The 16,382-nt window shown below is 39.0% G+C and overlaps 1 pseudogene; it reads left to right on the top strand.

Moving 5' to 3' along the window:
- Positions 1 to 6,750: 6,750 nt before the first annotated feature.
- On the top strand, positions 6,751 to 7,459 carry LOC131839714 (large ribosomal subunit protein eL8-like; annotated as a pseudogene).
- Positions 7,460 to 16,382: the final 8,923 nt, after the last annotated feature.

Consider the following 16,382-nt stretch of genomic DNA (forward strand, 5'->3'; position numbering starts at 1 on the left):
GTGTAATGTTCAAGAAATCTCAACTAAGGGGTGTCTGGGTGGCTCAGTCGTTAAATGTCTGCCTTAGGCTCAGGTCATGATCCCGCATCAGGCTCCCTGCTCAGCTAGAAGCCTGCTTCTCCCTTTCCCTCTCCCACTCCCCCTGCCTGTGATCCCTCTCTTGCTGTGTCTTTGTCAAATAAATAAATAAAATATTTTAAAATTTAAAAAAAGAAATCTCAACTAAATGAAAGATTGGATGGATGCATGGATGCAAGGATGGATGGATGAACAAAAAAGCAGACGAAGGACTGGGCAGGTCTTCTAGCACTCAGGCCCTGCCGCTCCAGCCCACCTTCTATGGCACTGTCAGATGAGTCAGTGGAGCCAAAGTTCAGACAGAGGCACTCCCTGCACAGCACTCCCAATGGCTTCTTGCACTGACTGAAGCAGCCTGACTCTCCCACTATAACCCCTACATGATCCAGTCACATTTGATTGCTTGCACTCCCGGGAAAAACTCTATGCCTTTCCTTTCAGTGTTTCCTGTGCTAAAATGCCCTTCTGTCCTGCCCACTCTCTCATATCTCAAAGCTTTCTTAAAAATCTATTTCATCATAAAATCTTTAAGATGCCAACAAACAGACAGGACCTTTCCCCACTCTGGAAATCAATTTGATTAGGTAATGGCATATTCTCTTAAATTTTTATTCTGCTAGCTAAGGACAGAATTCTTCAAGAGTAATTAAAATCTGTCTTGGGAAAATAATATTCACAAGCTTGGATACCTGGGTTTTCTAGGCATCTTGAACTCCAGCCATGAAAACAGTACCTACGCTCATCAAACTCCTAAAAAAACAGACTTACATTTCTTTCCAACCGAACCATCCAAAGCACTTAAACTCCTTTCCTAGACCTTGGTAAGTCTTAAAGATTCCATAAATGAAATTATCTAAGATCTAAACACATTACAAAAGTAATCAGACTCTTTTTTTTCAAGATAGATTTATTTATTTATTTATTTAAGAGAGAGATTGTGAGCAAGGAGGAGGGGCATAGGGAGAGGTAGAGAGAGAGAATCTCAAGCAGACTCCCTGCTCAGTGCAGAGCCTGACCTGGGGCTCCATCTCATGACCCTGAGATCAGGACCTGAGCCAGAACTAAGAGTCAGATGCTTGACTGACTCAGCCACGCAGGCTTCCCCGAAAATAATCAGATTCTTTTTTTTTTTAATATTTTATTTATTTATTTGACAGAGAGAAATCACAAGTAGATGGAGAGGCAAGCAGAGAGAGAGAGAGGGAAGCAGGCTCCCTGCTGAGCAGAGAGCCCGATGCGGGACTTGATCCCAGCACCCTGAGATCATGACCTGAGCCAAAGGCAGCGGCCCAACCCACTGAGCCACCCAGGCGCCCAATCAGATTCTTTTTTTTTTTTTTTTAAGATTTTATTTATTTATTTGACAGAGAGATCACAGGTAGGCAGAGAGGCAGGCAGAGAGAGAAGGGGAAGCAGGCTTCCTGCTGAGCAGAGAGCCCAATGCAGGACTCGATTCCAGGACCCTGAGATTATGACCTGAGCTGAAAGCAGAGGCTTAACCCACTGAATCACCCAAGCGCCCCAGCAATCAGATTCTTAAACACATTTCAAATTATCCAAATATATTATCATTCAACTCTTTACATATTTCAAAATAACCCACAAGTTTGATATCAAATTCTCTTAGAGGTTATAAATCACTATAGCAAGTATATTATGTCAGACTTTCTAACACGACATTCTCTTACAAATTTCAAATTCCTTAAGAAAGAATACAGACCAAAAAAAAAGAAGAAGAAAGAAAGAAAGAAAGAAAAGAAACAATACATACAAATTACTACAATGATTTCCAAAATATTTTTAAACCTAACCTTGCCAATATTTGGTATTGTTAGTATGCTCAACTTTAGCTGTTCTGGTAGGTATATAGTGGTTTTTCATTGTGACTTTAATCTGTATTTCCCTAATGAATAAGGATGGTCAGCACTTTCTCATGTGCTTATTGGCTACTCATACATACCTTAGTTTTTGAAGTGTCGATTGAAATGCTTTGCCTATTTTAAAAATTGAGGTTTTTTTTTTACTATTAAGAAGTTCTTTACATGTTCTGAATATCAATTCTTTGTCAAATGTATGTCTTGCAAAATATATTTCCCTGTTCATGTCATATCTTCTCATTTCCTTAACAGTGTGTTTAATAAATAGAAGTTTTTAATTTTCATTATATTTCATTTATCATATATTTTTTGTGGTTATTATTTTCTGCATCCTAAGAAACCTTCATCTATTTCCAAGTCACCAAGACATTCTCCTCTGTTTTTTTTTTCTAGAGGCAGTACAATTTTCGCTGTTATGTTTAGATCTACAATCCCTCTTGAATTAATTTTTATGTATGGTATAAGTGGGGTGGGAATACACTCTTTTCTATAGAGATCCCCAGCTGTTTCAGTATCATTCCTTAAAAGACTCCTTTCCCCATTTAATTGCTTTGGCACCTTGTCAAAAATCAAGTGGCCATGTAAGTGTGCATGATTTCTGGAATCTCTATGTCCCGTTGACTTATTTCTTAGTCCTTATGCCAGCACCAACCAACAGTTTTGATTGCTGTAGCTTTGTAAAATGTCTTGAAGTCCAAGAGTATAAGTTTCCCAAGTTTATTCTTTCCCAAGACTGCTTTGGATATTCTGGGTCCTTGGAGTTTCCATATAAATTTTAGAATCAACTTGTCAATCCCCATAAAGAAGCCTACATGGATTCAGAATGAGAAATATTCTGCAAACTTTTTTATATTTTACTTCCTTTACAATGGCCACTATTCTCTACCCATGTTATTGACAAGCACTTACACAAAATTCTATACCTCTCATCACATCTTTCTGTCGCTCATAAATGACAATGACTTCTAAGCCTCTGATTCTTTTGACTCATCTTGTGCAATTTCCCCCAGAATTATTGTTGTTCCATCATTTATATCCCTTCCCTCTCTTTCTTCAAACCTCAATGCTCCCTTTTTAAAATAAAAATTAAACAATTATCCTCAGATGTAATGATTCCCTGCTCTGGCTTCATGTAAGAGAAAGAACCCTCATCGAGGTGTTCAGAACTTCTAACTTCTTTACCAAGCTTACCACCTGGTTCCCTCTGTCCTAGGCTCTGTCACAAACTGTGATTTCAGACCAGTGATTCACTTGGTCAGTTTACTTACCGCTAAGGGAAAAGATTATTAGACTAAATCAATGTTCTGGTTTAGTTGTTGTGCTTGTGGTGGTTTTATTTTTGTTTTGTTAATACTAAAATCCCCTTAAGAATCAGATGAAATTCATGAATTCCCTTTCCAGGGAAAGAGACATAAACAAATAAACATTTTGCAAATTATTTCTGAGTGTTTATAAACTTCCTAGAACTTATCCATGGACTTTAGCTTAACAATCCCTGGACTGAATGCCTTTAAAAAACCATTTTTTTTTTTGTAATAACTCTTTCTTGTTCTAATTTGAATCTGTCTTAGAGGAAAAGCAGCAATTTCCATCCTTGCTAAGAACATGCGTCTGAGAAGAATGGTGCTGACATCCCGCAGGTATATTCTGGTGATTGGGATTCTGGGAAGTTCCCCTGCCTAGAAGGTAAGTGATAAAGGCAAGAAATCCCAGTACATCTGTTTCTGCCTCGCAGAAAGCAAAGCTAATCATTTATAGAATTTGATGGAACTCTCTGCTTAAGTAGTATTTCTCTATCTTTCAATCTGCTCCATAAAATGTGACCAATATGCTCAACAACTTGAACTCTTCTGCTAAATTTAGTTGGAAATGCTGTATTGAATTTAAAAATATATGTTGCAAATAAAATATTTTAATGTCATAACAACAGTTAAAGATTAGGTAAAGTGGAAATTGTATTGAAGACATCATTATGAACTCCTACTTTTAAAAAGTATAATAGTCTCCCCCTTATCCACAGGGATATATTCCAAGACCCCAGTGGATGCCTGAAACCAAGGATAGTACCAAACCCTATGTATCTATTTTTTCTTCTACATACTTATGCTAAAGTTTAACTTATAAACTAGTTACAGTAAGAGATTAACAACAATAGCTAAATAAAAATAGAACAATTACAACAATATGATGTAATAAAAGTTTTGAAAATATTTATTGTACTCACACTTCTTCTTCTTGTGTTGATGTGAGACAATAAAATGCCTATTTGATGAGATGAAATGAGGGAAATGACACAGGCATTGAGATAAAATGTCGAGCTACTATAGGGCGACTGGTGCCTAAGTCAGTTAAGCGTCTGCCGTCAGTTCAGGTCATGATCCTGGGATGGAGTCCCACATTGCATCAAGGTCCCTTCTCAATGGGGAGTCTGCTTCTCCCTATCCCTCTCTCCCTCCACCCTACCACCACACTCGCACTCTCTCTCTCTGTCTCAAATAAATAAAATCTTTTTAGAAAAAAATGTCAGGCTACTATGGCCCTTCTGACCAAATTTCAGAAGAAGGATTATCTGTTTCTGGACCACAGTCCCTTAATGGGGTCTCTAATATATCACTGAAACAACCAACGTTTGGTGAAAAGTAGCTGATTCCACCTTTGTGGTCTAAAATACTTTATTTCCAGGTAATGAGATGCTTCAGACCATTTGGGGCAACACTGAGGAGACAAGAGCAAGTTTAAAGGATCTTTCGTTGGCTGAGATACTACAGTTTGAATAAAAAGGAAATAATCATTACATTTCATTGGAACAAATCTGAGAAAAATCATGAACCTATAATGATACTCCAGAAGGAGAAAAACAGGAAGTGCCCTAGGAGAAAATTTCAACTCATGAAAATGACCTTTATAGTGATGGTTGTGTTATTCTCTTTCTTATCACCTTGGCATTAATATTAATTGTATTGCACTGACATTGTTTATTATGTCAAGAAATTGTTAAATGCATTTATTTGTTTAAAAAGATCAAACTTGGGTGCCTGGGTGGCTCAGTCATTAAGTGTCTTCCTTGGGCTCAGGTCATGATCCCAGGGTCCTGGGATGAAGCCCCACATCTGCTCAGCAGAAAACCTGCTTCTCCTTCTCCCTCTCCCTCCACCCCTGCTTGTGTTCCCTCTCTCCCTGTCTCTCTCTCTCTGTCAAATAAATGGACAAAAATCTTTAAAAAAAAATAAAATAAAAAGATCAAACTTGGAGTGTCTGGCTGTTTCGGTCAGTGGAGCACACAACTCTTGACTTCAGGGTTGTGAGTTTGAACCCCATGTTGGGTGTAGAGAATACTTAAAATTTTTTTAATTTAATAAAATAAATAAAAAGCTCAAACTTTATAGTTAGAAGGGTAACTTACCCTAATGATCATAGGAGAGATACCTACAAATGACTTCAAAGTGAGAGTTGATAAAGGAAAGAAATATTAGAAGGGTGTGGAATCCAATCCAGCAGTAGAGTAATTAGCTACAATCTGGATGCAGGGTTCATTACCTCATCAACTCACATCAGGAGTACAGAAGCTATGAAGGAGATTCTGTCAGAAAGTGAGCACAGTCCCAGTTTCAGGGGGAAAACTCTGGCCTGAAAAGGCCTATTACAAATAAGAAGGATTTCAGTTTAAATATCAGTTTGCTTTTGCAACACTAAGAAACACCCAAACTTAGTGACTAAAATTATCTCTTATTATTTCTCTTCATTCTGTGGGTCAGTTGAACAGCTCTTCTGGTCTGGTCTGGTTCCAGCTATGCTAATGGTCAGGCTGAATGGTCAAGGTCAGGTGGTTGAAAGGTTACTCCATATGGTCTCTCATCCTCCACTAGATTAGCCCGGACTTCCTTACGTGGGAGTCTAAGATTCCAAACACAGCAAGAGAGAGCAAACCACAGTGTGTTGCTTATGCTATTGTCCCATTGGTCAAAGCAATTCCAATGATCATGCTCAGAGTAAGAGTGAGAGAGGATTACTCAAGAAGGTATGAAAAATCAGGATATGAACCATTACTGCAATAACCTCTTAGAGTTTGTTAACAATGAGATTTGCAAGTGTTGTTTAAATGCTTAGAAATGCTTTGTTTGTCAAATTTTTAAGCCTACTTAGTTAGCATTAGAAATGTTTAAGAGAAGCAGACACATAAAATTTGTAATATGGTTTGAAATATCCAAGTAAATATAATTAATCAAGTTTTGAGTACTGTTAAATGTTTAAAGGCAATTTAAGCTTAAATTTATGAGTTAACTGCACATGAATCAAAGAACAAGTAAAAGTGATAGTTCTTATTTTAAAGGAACATTACTAAATTAATACATGTACTAGCAAGATTTCCAAGTTTAATTTAAAAGCTTGAAGAAAAATTGGGACTTAAATTTCATAACTCAGTTTAAGTGAGTAATAATTGAGACACCAATATTATAAATAATTTTCTTGCACATAAAAATCTCTCTCAGACTTATTAAACCTCAGTGAACACATTTATTCAACAGTTCATTCAAAATATATTTGTTGATCATTTGCTCTGAGATAGGTGCTTTCTAGACACAGGCAGAAAATGACTCCCAGGCCCTCCCTCTTTCATTGAGATTATACACTTGCAGAAAATACAGGGAGATAATAGACAAATACCAGTCAATCAGAGACTATTTCCTTATCTTCTGACTCTCTCATCTTCTTCATGGCAAAAACCACTCCCTCCAGTCCATCATCAACCAGTAATAGCAGCAGGGGTGTTTTCTCTCTTCTCCAGCCATCCAAGATGCCAAAAGGAAAGAAGGAGAAGGGGAGGAAGGGAGCCCCAATTCCTGATGTTGTGAAGAAGCAGGGGCCAAGGAGGTAGTCAGTGTCCTGTTTGAGAAAAGACTCAAGAATTTTGGCATCAGACAGGACATGCAGCCCAAAAGGGACCTCACCCACTTTGTCAAATGCCCCCATACATCCGGCTGCAGCGGCAAAGGGCTATTCTCTATAAACGTCCAAAAGTGCCTCCCAGGATTAACCAGTTCATTCAGGCCTTGGCCTGCCAAACAGCTACTCAGCTGCCTAAGCAGACCCACAGATACCAAAGGCAAAGCAAGAGAAGAAGCAGAGATTGTTGGCCCTCGCTGAGTAGAAAGCTACCAGCAAAGAAGTTGTCCCCACTAAGAGGCCACCTGTCCTTAAAGCCTTAAAGGGTTACTACTCTCACCACCTTGGTGGAAAACAAGAAGGCTCAACTGGTAGTGATTGCACATTATGTGAATCCCATTAAGCTGCTTGTCTTCCTGCCTGCCCTGTGTCATAAGATGGGACTTCCCTAACTGCATTATCAAGGGGAAGGTCAAACCAAGGCTTCTGTCAATGGGAAGAACTGCACCACTGTCACCTTCACACGGGTTAACTCAGAAGACAAAGGAGCTCTGGCTAAGCTGGTGGAAGCCATCAGGACCAATTACAATGACAGATTTTATGAGATCTGCTGCCACTAGGGAGGCAACGGTCCTACGTCTGAAGCTGATGGCTTGTATTAATTGTATTAATTAATTAATTAATTGTATTAATTGTTGATGACAATTAAATCATATCTTTCAATAATCACTATCAACAGCCTGAGTGCTCCCATAAAACAGCACAGGATTGCAGATTGTATAAAAAGGCAGGACCTACCCATATGCTGTCTAGAGGAGATTCATTTTGAACCTAAAGATACATCCAGACTAAAAGTGAAAGGATGGCAATTTTCATGCCAACAGACTGCAAAAGAAAGCTGCAGTAGCAATTATCTTATCAGACAAATTAGATTTTAAGCTAAAGACTGTACTTAGAGATACAGAAGGACATTATACCATTATTATATATATATATGTTTTTTTAATTTTTTAAATTTCTTTTCAGTGTACCAGAATTAATTGTTTATGTACCACACCCAGTGTTCCATGCAATACGTGCCCTCCATAATACCCACCACCAGGCTCACCCAATTTCAGACCAATATCCCTGATGAATATGGATGCTAAGATTCTCAACAAGATCCTAGCTAATAGAATCCAACAGTCCATTAAAAAGATTATCCATCATGACTAGGTGGGATTTACTCCTGGGTTGCAAGTGTGATTTGACATTTGCAAATCAATCAATGCAATAGAACAAATCAATAAGAGAAGAGAGAAGAACCACATGGTCATCTCAATTGATGCAGAAAAGGCTTTTGACAAAATCTAGCATCTGTTCCTGATTAAAACGCTTCACAGTATAGGGATAGAGAGAACATTCCTCAACTTCATCAAATCTATCTATGAAAAACCCACAGCAAATATCATCCTCAATGGAAAAAAGTTGACAGCCTTCCCTTTGAGATCAGGAACACAACAAGGATGCCCACTCTCACCACTCTTGTTCAACATGGTATTAGAAGTCCTAGCAACAGCAATCAAAGAGAAATAAAAGGTATTCAAATTGGCAATGAAGAAGTCAAACTCTCTCTTTGCAGATGAAATGATACTTTCTATGGAAAACCCAAAAGACTCCACCCCCAAACTACTAGAACTCATACAGCAATTCAGTAATGTGGCAGGATACAAAGTCAATGTACACTATACCATTCTTAAAGGGTCTATCCAAGAAGAGGATCTATAATTTACAATTGTAAATATCTATGCCCCCAACATGGAAGCAGCCAACTACATAAACCAACTGTTAACCAAAATAAAGAGACATATTCATAATAATATGTTAATTGTAGGAGACCTCAACCCTCTCACTCTCAGCAACAGACAGGTTATCTAAGCAGAAAATCAACAAATACATATATATATATATATATATATATATATATATATATACCAGATATATATACCAGATATATATATATATATCTATCTGGTCCAGTGTGTCTCATATATGTGTGTGTGTGTGTGTGTATGTGTGTGTGTATACACAGAGAATATTCTACCCTAAAACAACAGACTACTCATTCTTCTTGAGCACACATGGAACTTTATCAAGAATAGACCACATACTGGGTCACAAATCAAGTCTCAACTGATACCAAAAGACTGAAATTATTCCATGCATATTCTCAGACCACAGTGCTTTGGAAACTGGAGGTCAATCACAAGAAAAATTTTGGAAGAAATTCAAACACTTGGCAGCTAAAGACCATCCTGCACAAGAATGTTTGGATCAACCAGAAAATCAAAGAACTTAAACAATTCAAGTGAACAAAAACACTTCAGTCCAAAACCTATGGGATACAGCAAAGGTGGTCCTGAAGGGCAAGTACATAGCCATACAAGCCTCACTCAAAAAAAAATAGAAAAATTCCAACTACCTTTACACCTTAAAGAAGTAGAGAATCAATAACAAATTAACCCTAAGCCATGCATGAGGAAGGAAATAATTAAGATTAGAGCAGAGAATTAGAAACCAAAAATACAGTAGAATACAACAAAACTGGAAGCTGATTTTTTGAAAGAATTAATAAGATCTATGAGACACTGGCCAGATTATCCAAAAGAAAAGAGAAAGGACCCAAATTAATAAAATTATGAATGAAAGGGGAGATATCATAACACCAAGGAAATAGACACAATCATCAGAAATTTTTATCAACAGTTATATGCCAATAAGTAATCTAGAAGAAATGAATGCATGCTTAGAAACCTATTCTGTTCCATTGATCTATGTGTCTGTTTTTGTGCCAGTACCATGGCACAGCTTTTTAATATATAGCTTGAAATTAGGCAGTGTGATGCCCCCAGCTTTGTTTTTCTTTTTCCACTTTTGGGACTTCATCAAGATAAAAATGTTCTGCACAGCAAAGGAAACAGTCAATAAAACAAAGAGGCAACCCACAGAATGGGAGAAGATATTTGCAAATGACACTACAGATAAAGGGCTGGTATCCAAGATCTATAAAGAACTTCTCAAACTCAACACCCCCCCCCAAAAAATCAAGTCAAAAAATGGGCAGAAGACATGAACAGACACTTTTCCAAAGAAGACATATATGAATGGATAACAGACACATGAATAAATGTTCAAGATCATTACCATCCAGAAAATTCAAATCAAAACCATATTGAGATACCACCTTACACCCAGTTAGAATGGCAAAAATTGGCAAGGCAAGAAACAACAGATGTTGGAGAGGATGTGGAAGGGGGGAAACCCTCTTACATTGTTGGTGGGAATGCAAGCTGGTAGAGCCACTTTGGAAAACAGTGTGGAGTTTCCTCAAAAATTTAAAAATGGAGCTACTCTATGATCCAACAATTACACTACTGGGTATTTACCCCAAAGATACAGATATACTGAAAGGAAGGGGAGAATGCACCCCAATGTTTATAGCAACAATGTACCCAATAGCCAAACTGTGGAAGGAGCTGAGATGCCCTTCCACAGATGAATGAATAAAGAAGATGTGGTCCACATAAACAATGGAATATTACTCAGCCACCAGAAAGTATTAGTACCCACCATTTGCATTGACATGGATAGAACTGGAGGAGATTATGCTAAGTGAAATAAGTCAAGCAGAGAGACAATTATCATATGGTTTCACTTATATATGGAACATAAGGAGTAGCATGGAGGACATTAGAAGGAAAGGAAAAATGAAGGAGGTGGGAATCAGAGAGGGAGATGAACCATGAGAGACTATGGATTCCGGGAAAGAAACTGAGGGTTTCATAAGGGAGGTGGGGGTGGTGGGGATGAGTTCGCCCAGTGATGGGTAGTAAGGAAGACATATATTGCATGGAGCACTGGATGTTATATGCAAACAATGAATCATGGAACACTACATCAAAAACTAATAATGTACTGTATGGTGACTAATATAACATAATAAAATAAAATAAAACATGGAGGAAGAATTGTTTTTAAATCCCAAATAAACCATCTGACTCTATACCTAAAATAACTTTTAAAAAAAGAGGAACAAAGCCCAATATTAGTAAAGGGAAGGAAACAATAAAGACCAGAATGGAAATAAATGAAATAGAGATGGGGGGGGGAGAAGAAGAAGAAGAGACAATAAAAGTAAGAGCTTTTTCTCTTTTTTTAAGATTTTAAAAAAATTTATTTGTCAGAGAGTACAAGCAGGGGGAGCAACAGGCAGAGAGAGAAGCAGGCTCCCCACTGAACAGGAAGCCTGATGCAGGATTTTATCCCAGGGACCTGTGATCATAACCTGAGCTGAAGGTAGACACTTAACTGACTGTGCCACCCAGGCATCCCAAGAGCTGGTTCTTTGAAAAGATCAATGAAATCAACAGCCAAACTCAAGAGAAAAAGGGAGAGGACCCAAATAAATAAAATCAGAAATGAAGGAAAAGTTACAACGAACACCACAGAAATACAAAGGCTAAGACATTACTACAATTATACACCAACAAATTGGAAAACTTAAAAGAAATGGATAAATCCTAAAAATACATAATCTTCCAAGGCTGAAACACACACACACACATAGAAAATCCGAATAGATCAATTACAAGTAATAAAATTGAAACAGTGATTTTTAAACTCCAAAACAACAGAAGTCCAGGACCAGATGGCTTCATGGCTTAATTCTACCAAACATTTAAAGAAGAGTTAGTACTTATTCTCAAATTATTCTAAAAGACTGAAGAGGAAAGAAGTCTTCCAAACTTATTTTACAAGGTCACATTACCCTGTTACCAAAACCAAAGATACCACAAGAAAGAAAATTACAGACCAATATATCTGATAATATAGATGTAAAAATCCTAACAAAATATTAGCAAAAAAATTTCAATGATACATGAAAAGGATCATACACCACAATCAAGTGAAATTTATTCCAGAGATGCAAGGATGGTTCCACGCCCACAAATTAATCAGTGTGATACCTCACATTAACAAAACAAAGGATAAAAATCATATGATCATCTTAACAGGTACAGAAAAAGCATATGACAAAATTCAACGTTCGTTTATGATAAGAAAATAAACTCAACAAAGTAGGTATAGAAGGAATGTATCTCAGCATAATAAAGGCCATATATGATAAGCCCACAGCTAACATCATACTCAACAGTGAAAAGCTTTCAGCATGTCCTGTAGGATCAGGAATAAGACAAGTATGTCCACTCTCGCCACTTTTATTCAACATAGTATCGGAAATCCTAGCCATGGCAATTACACAAGAAAAAGAAATAAAATTCATCCAAATTGGACAGGAAAAAGTAACACTGGATAGGAAAAAGACATATTTGCAGATGACATGATACTATACAGAGAAAACCCTATATAGAGAAAACCCTAAAGACTCCACCAAAATCTGTTAGAACTAATAAATGAATTCAGCAATATCACTGGATACAAAATTAACGTACAGAGTTCAGTGTTTCTATACACTAATAACTATAAGAAAAAGAAAGTAAGAAAATAATTTCATTTATAATTGCATCAAAAATAATGAAATACCAAGAGTAAATTTAACCAAAGATGTGAAAGAATTGTACTCTGAATACAGTTTAAACTGTTAAAACTTAAACTAAAAAGGCACCTGGGTGGCTCATTCGGTTAAATGTCTGTCTTCAGCTCAGGTTAAGATCTCAGCGTCCTGGGATCAAGCCTCACATCAGGCTCCCTGATCAGCAGGGAGTCTGCTTCTCCCTCTCCCTTTGTACCTCCCCTTGCTTGTGTGCTCTCTCTCTCCCTCTCTCAAATAGATCAATAAGATCTTTATTAAAAAAAGACATTGATGAAAGAAATTGAAGACATGAATAAATGGAAAGATATTTTGTGCTCATGGATTAGAAGAATTAATATTATTAAAGTGTCCATACTACCGAAACAATCTACAGATTCAGTGTAATCCCTATCAAAATACCAATGACATTTTTAACAGAACTACAACTCAAAATGTGTATGGAGCCACCAAAAAAATTCAAAAGCCAGAGCAACCTTGAAAAAGAACAAAACTGGAGGTAGCATGCTCCATGATTTCAAACTATACTACAAAGCTATATTAATCAAAACAGTATGGTACTGGCATGAACACAGACACATAGATCAATGGAACACCCTACAGAACCCAAGAAAAGACCCACACATATAGAGTCAATTAACCTGTGACAAAAGAGGCAAGAATATACAATGAGGAAGTCTCTTCAATAAATAGTGTTGGGGACATTGGACAGTTACCTGCAAAAGAACAAAACTGGACCACTATCTTACACCATATGCAAAAGTACACAAAAATTAAATGTACTGAAGACTTGAATGTAAGACTTGAAACCATAAAACTCCTAGGAGAAAATATAGGCAGTAAGTTTTTTGACATAGGTCTTAGCAATATTTTTAGACCAGTCTCCGCAGGCAAGGATGAAAAGCTAAAATAAACAAATGAGATTACATCAAACTAAAGTTTCACACAGTGAAGGAAACCAACATAATGAAAAGACAACTTACTAAATAGGAAAAGGGTTGGTAGGGTTTGTTTCTCCCAGAAGAACAAACAAAGGAAAAAGCTGTTCCGTGCTTCTGGTGGGGCCCGGCATTCCTTGGTGCTTGGCATTCCTTGGCCATAGTGATAGCACTCCAGTCTGCCTCCATCTTCACATGGCCTTCTTCCCTTGTGTGTCTCTGTGCGTCTTCTCCTCTTCTTATGCAGACACCAGTAGTATGGGATGTAGGGCCCACTCTAATAAATCTTAACTGATAACATCTGCAAAGACCCTACATGCTAAGGCCACATGCTAAGATTGCATGTGGACAGGAATTTGGTGGGAACACTTTTCAACTCACTACAGAAGATAAACATATTTGAGCATTACTTTTTTTTTTTTTTTTAAGATTTTATTTATTTATTTGTCAGAGAGAGAGAGCGAGAGCAAGCACAGGCAGACAGAGTGGCAGGCAGAGTGAGAGGGAGAAGCAGGCTCCCTGCGGGGCAAGGAGCCCGATATGGGACTTGATCCCAGGACGCTGGGATCATGACCTGAGCTGAAGGCAGCTGCTTAACCAACTGAGCCACCCAGGCGTCCCTGAGCATTACTTTAATTAGGACTCTTTCATTGCATATGTCAGAAACCACTAACTACCTTACCCAGGAAGGGAATTAAACCATGCAGGATTGCCTCCATAACTTGATTGCCCAGGATCATCCTCTGGTGCCAGGTACTGTTTGGATCCAACAGGCGACTCAGGAGTCCATCACTCTCCCTCCATTGCCACCTCTGCTTCCTTCTGTTGGGAGCCTCTCTGGTGTGGCCACAGGGCAGATTTCACCTCAGACAGTCTAAAACCAGAGCTCTCAACCATACTGCTTGCCCTGTATAGTAGCAGTAAACACCCCTGTATTGGTTTCCTATGGCTGTGGAACCAATTACCACAGATTCTTTTGTTTGAACAACACCTAGTTGCTAGCTCACAGTTCTGTAGGTCATGGGTCTAGCTGTGGAGTAGCTGAGTTCTCTGCTAGGGGTTTTAAAAAGCCAAAATGAGGATACTGATCAGGATGTGCCCTCTTCCAGAGGCTCCCAGCTCATTCAGGATTTTGGAGGAATTCATGTCTTGCCATTGTAGGGCTCTCAATGGCAAGTGGGGACCACTGAGCCCCCAGAGGCTGCCTCTCTTTATTCAGTTCACAGCATTGGTGTGTGCTTTTTCCCAGGCCACAGCAGTCCCCTCTCATTCCTCTGCTCTCAACTAGGGACAACTTTCTACTTTTATCTTTTGACTTCCTTCATGTAGTACTTTTTTTATTCATTTTGTTTTTACCTTGTATTGAAGTATAATGGACACATAACATTAGTTTCAGATGTACAACATAATAAACCATATTTGTATATATTAAGAAAAGATCACCACAGTAAATCTGATTAATGTCCGTCACCATATATAGTTACAATTTTGTGATGAGAACTTTTAAGACTTACTTTCTTGACAACTATCAAACGTGCAGTATGGTTTTATTAACCATAGTCATCATGCTGTACATTGCATCCCATGATTTACTTATTTTCTAACTGGAATTTGCACCTGAGAACTCTCTACTTTTAAAGAGTTCATGTGATTAGGTCAGGTCCATCTAGATAATCTCCCCATCTTAAGGCGATCTAATCATAGGGGTAAAAATCCATCGTAGTCCAGGGACTGTGGACACACCAAGGACAATGCAGGGTGTGTATAGATTGATGCTGGTGGGACACAGCTCCGGGGGTCTTAGACTACTGCCCACCGCACCTTTTCTTACAGCTGCTATACGACCACTGTCCCAGAGGCTGCACAGGATAGGCATCAATTTAGGTGGTAAAAACTGGAGAAAGCAGACCCAGAGAAGCTCCCAAACAGAACCCAGTGTGTTTTGATTCCTGCTTCTACACTGAGGTTTTGCCACCTGTTCCCCACTGGAGATATAGCAAAGAGCTTTGACACTAAGGTCCCCCTGTGTAAGGATGCTTTGTTTGGGGGAAAATTTGATCACCCATGGAGCCCCGTGAGAAGTGTCATGCACAGAGCAGCCCCTCTTGCTCTCCAGCAGGTGGCCGTTGAGCTCAGCTGAGTCAGCCTGTCTGGTCCTCCCCAAAGGCCACTCACAAGGAAGGAGCATGTGGAGATGAAGCATTGCCACTGGTGGTGTGAGCAGCAGGCAGGGAGGAAGGGAAAAAGGACGGACGGCACTGGACAGGGAATGGAGGGAGGGGGAATAAAGCATGAACAGCAATACAAAGAAAAAGAAGGTGGAGGTGACATTCAGCAGACTGGAGACAAAGAAAGTGAAGCTGATGGACCAGGGCTTTCTGTGGGGCTGCAGCTTCCTACTCTGAGCAGGGGTTCCACCCCATGGGTCCCTCTGGGGTGGACCTTCAAGGGGCTGATGACCATTTTCAGCCTCATATCTCCCTCCCCTCAGGGAACCTAGAACAAGCCAATGAGGAACTGCAGGCCATAATCAAGAAGATCTGGAAGCGGACCAGCATGAAGCTGCTGGACCAAGTGGTGCCCCCAGCGGGTAGTAAGTACTCCCAGGATCTCCACACCCATGACTCTTGCCTGGTTCCTGAGTCCATGAGGCTCATGGGAAGCCTGCTTTCCCCACCCCACTCTGCCTCTCCTGTGGGTCTTGAAGGCCCTATTGGTTGGAAGAGCTGAGGGTGCCACACCTTCACAAACTCAGATACAGGATATCAGACTGGAAACCTGGCCCAATCATAACATTTCATAGACCAGACAAGGCCCCTTGATGCTTAGAAGTTTGGCAAAATTTTCAAGGAAACTCTGCAAAGTACAGGTTCCCCCTGTAAATTAGCAGGCTCATTGCTCTGGAAGTAATGGGGACCTGGAAAAAGAATCCCCTTATCTAGAGTAGTGTTTCTCTACCCTCTCAAACCCAGAACCCCCTTTCCTAGCAAATAGTTTATAATGCCCCTACTATTA

This window comes from Mustela lutreola, chromosome 8 (genome assembly GCF_030435805.1).
Source record: "Mustela lutreola isolate mMusLut2 chromosome 8, mMusLut2.pri, whole genome shotgun sequence".
NCBI classification, from domain to species: domain Eukaryota; kingdom Metazoa; phylum Chordata; class Mammalia; order Carnivora; family Mustelidae; genus Mustela; species Mustela lutreola.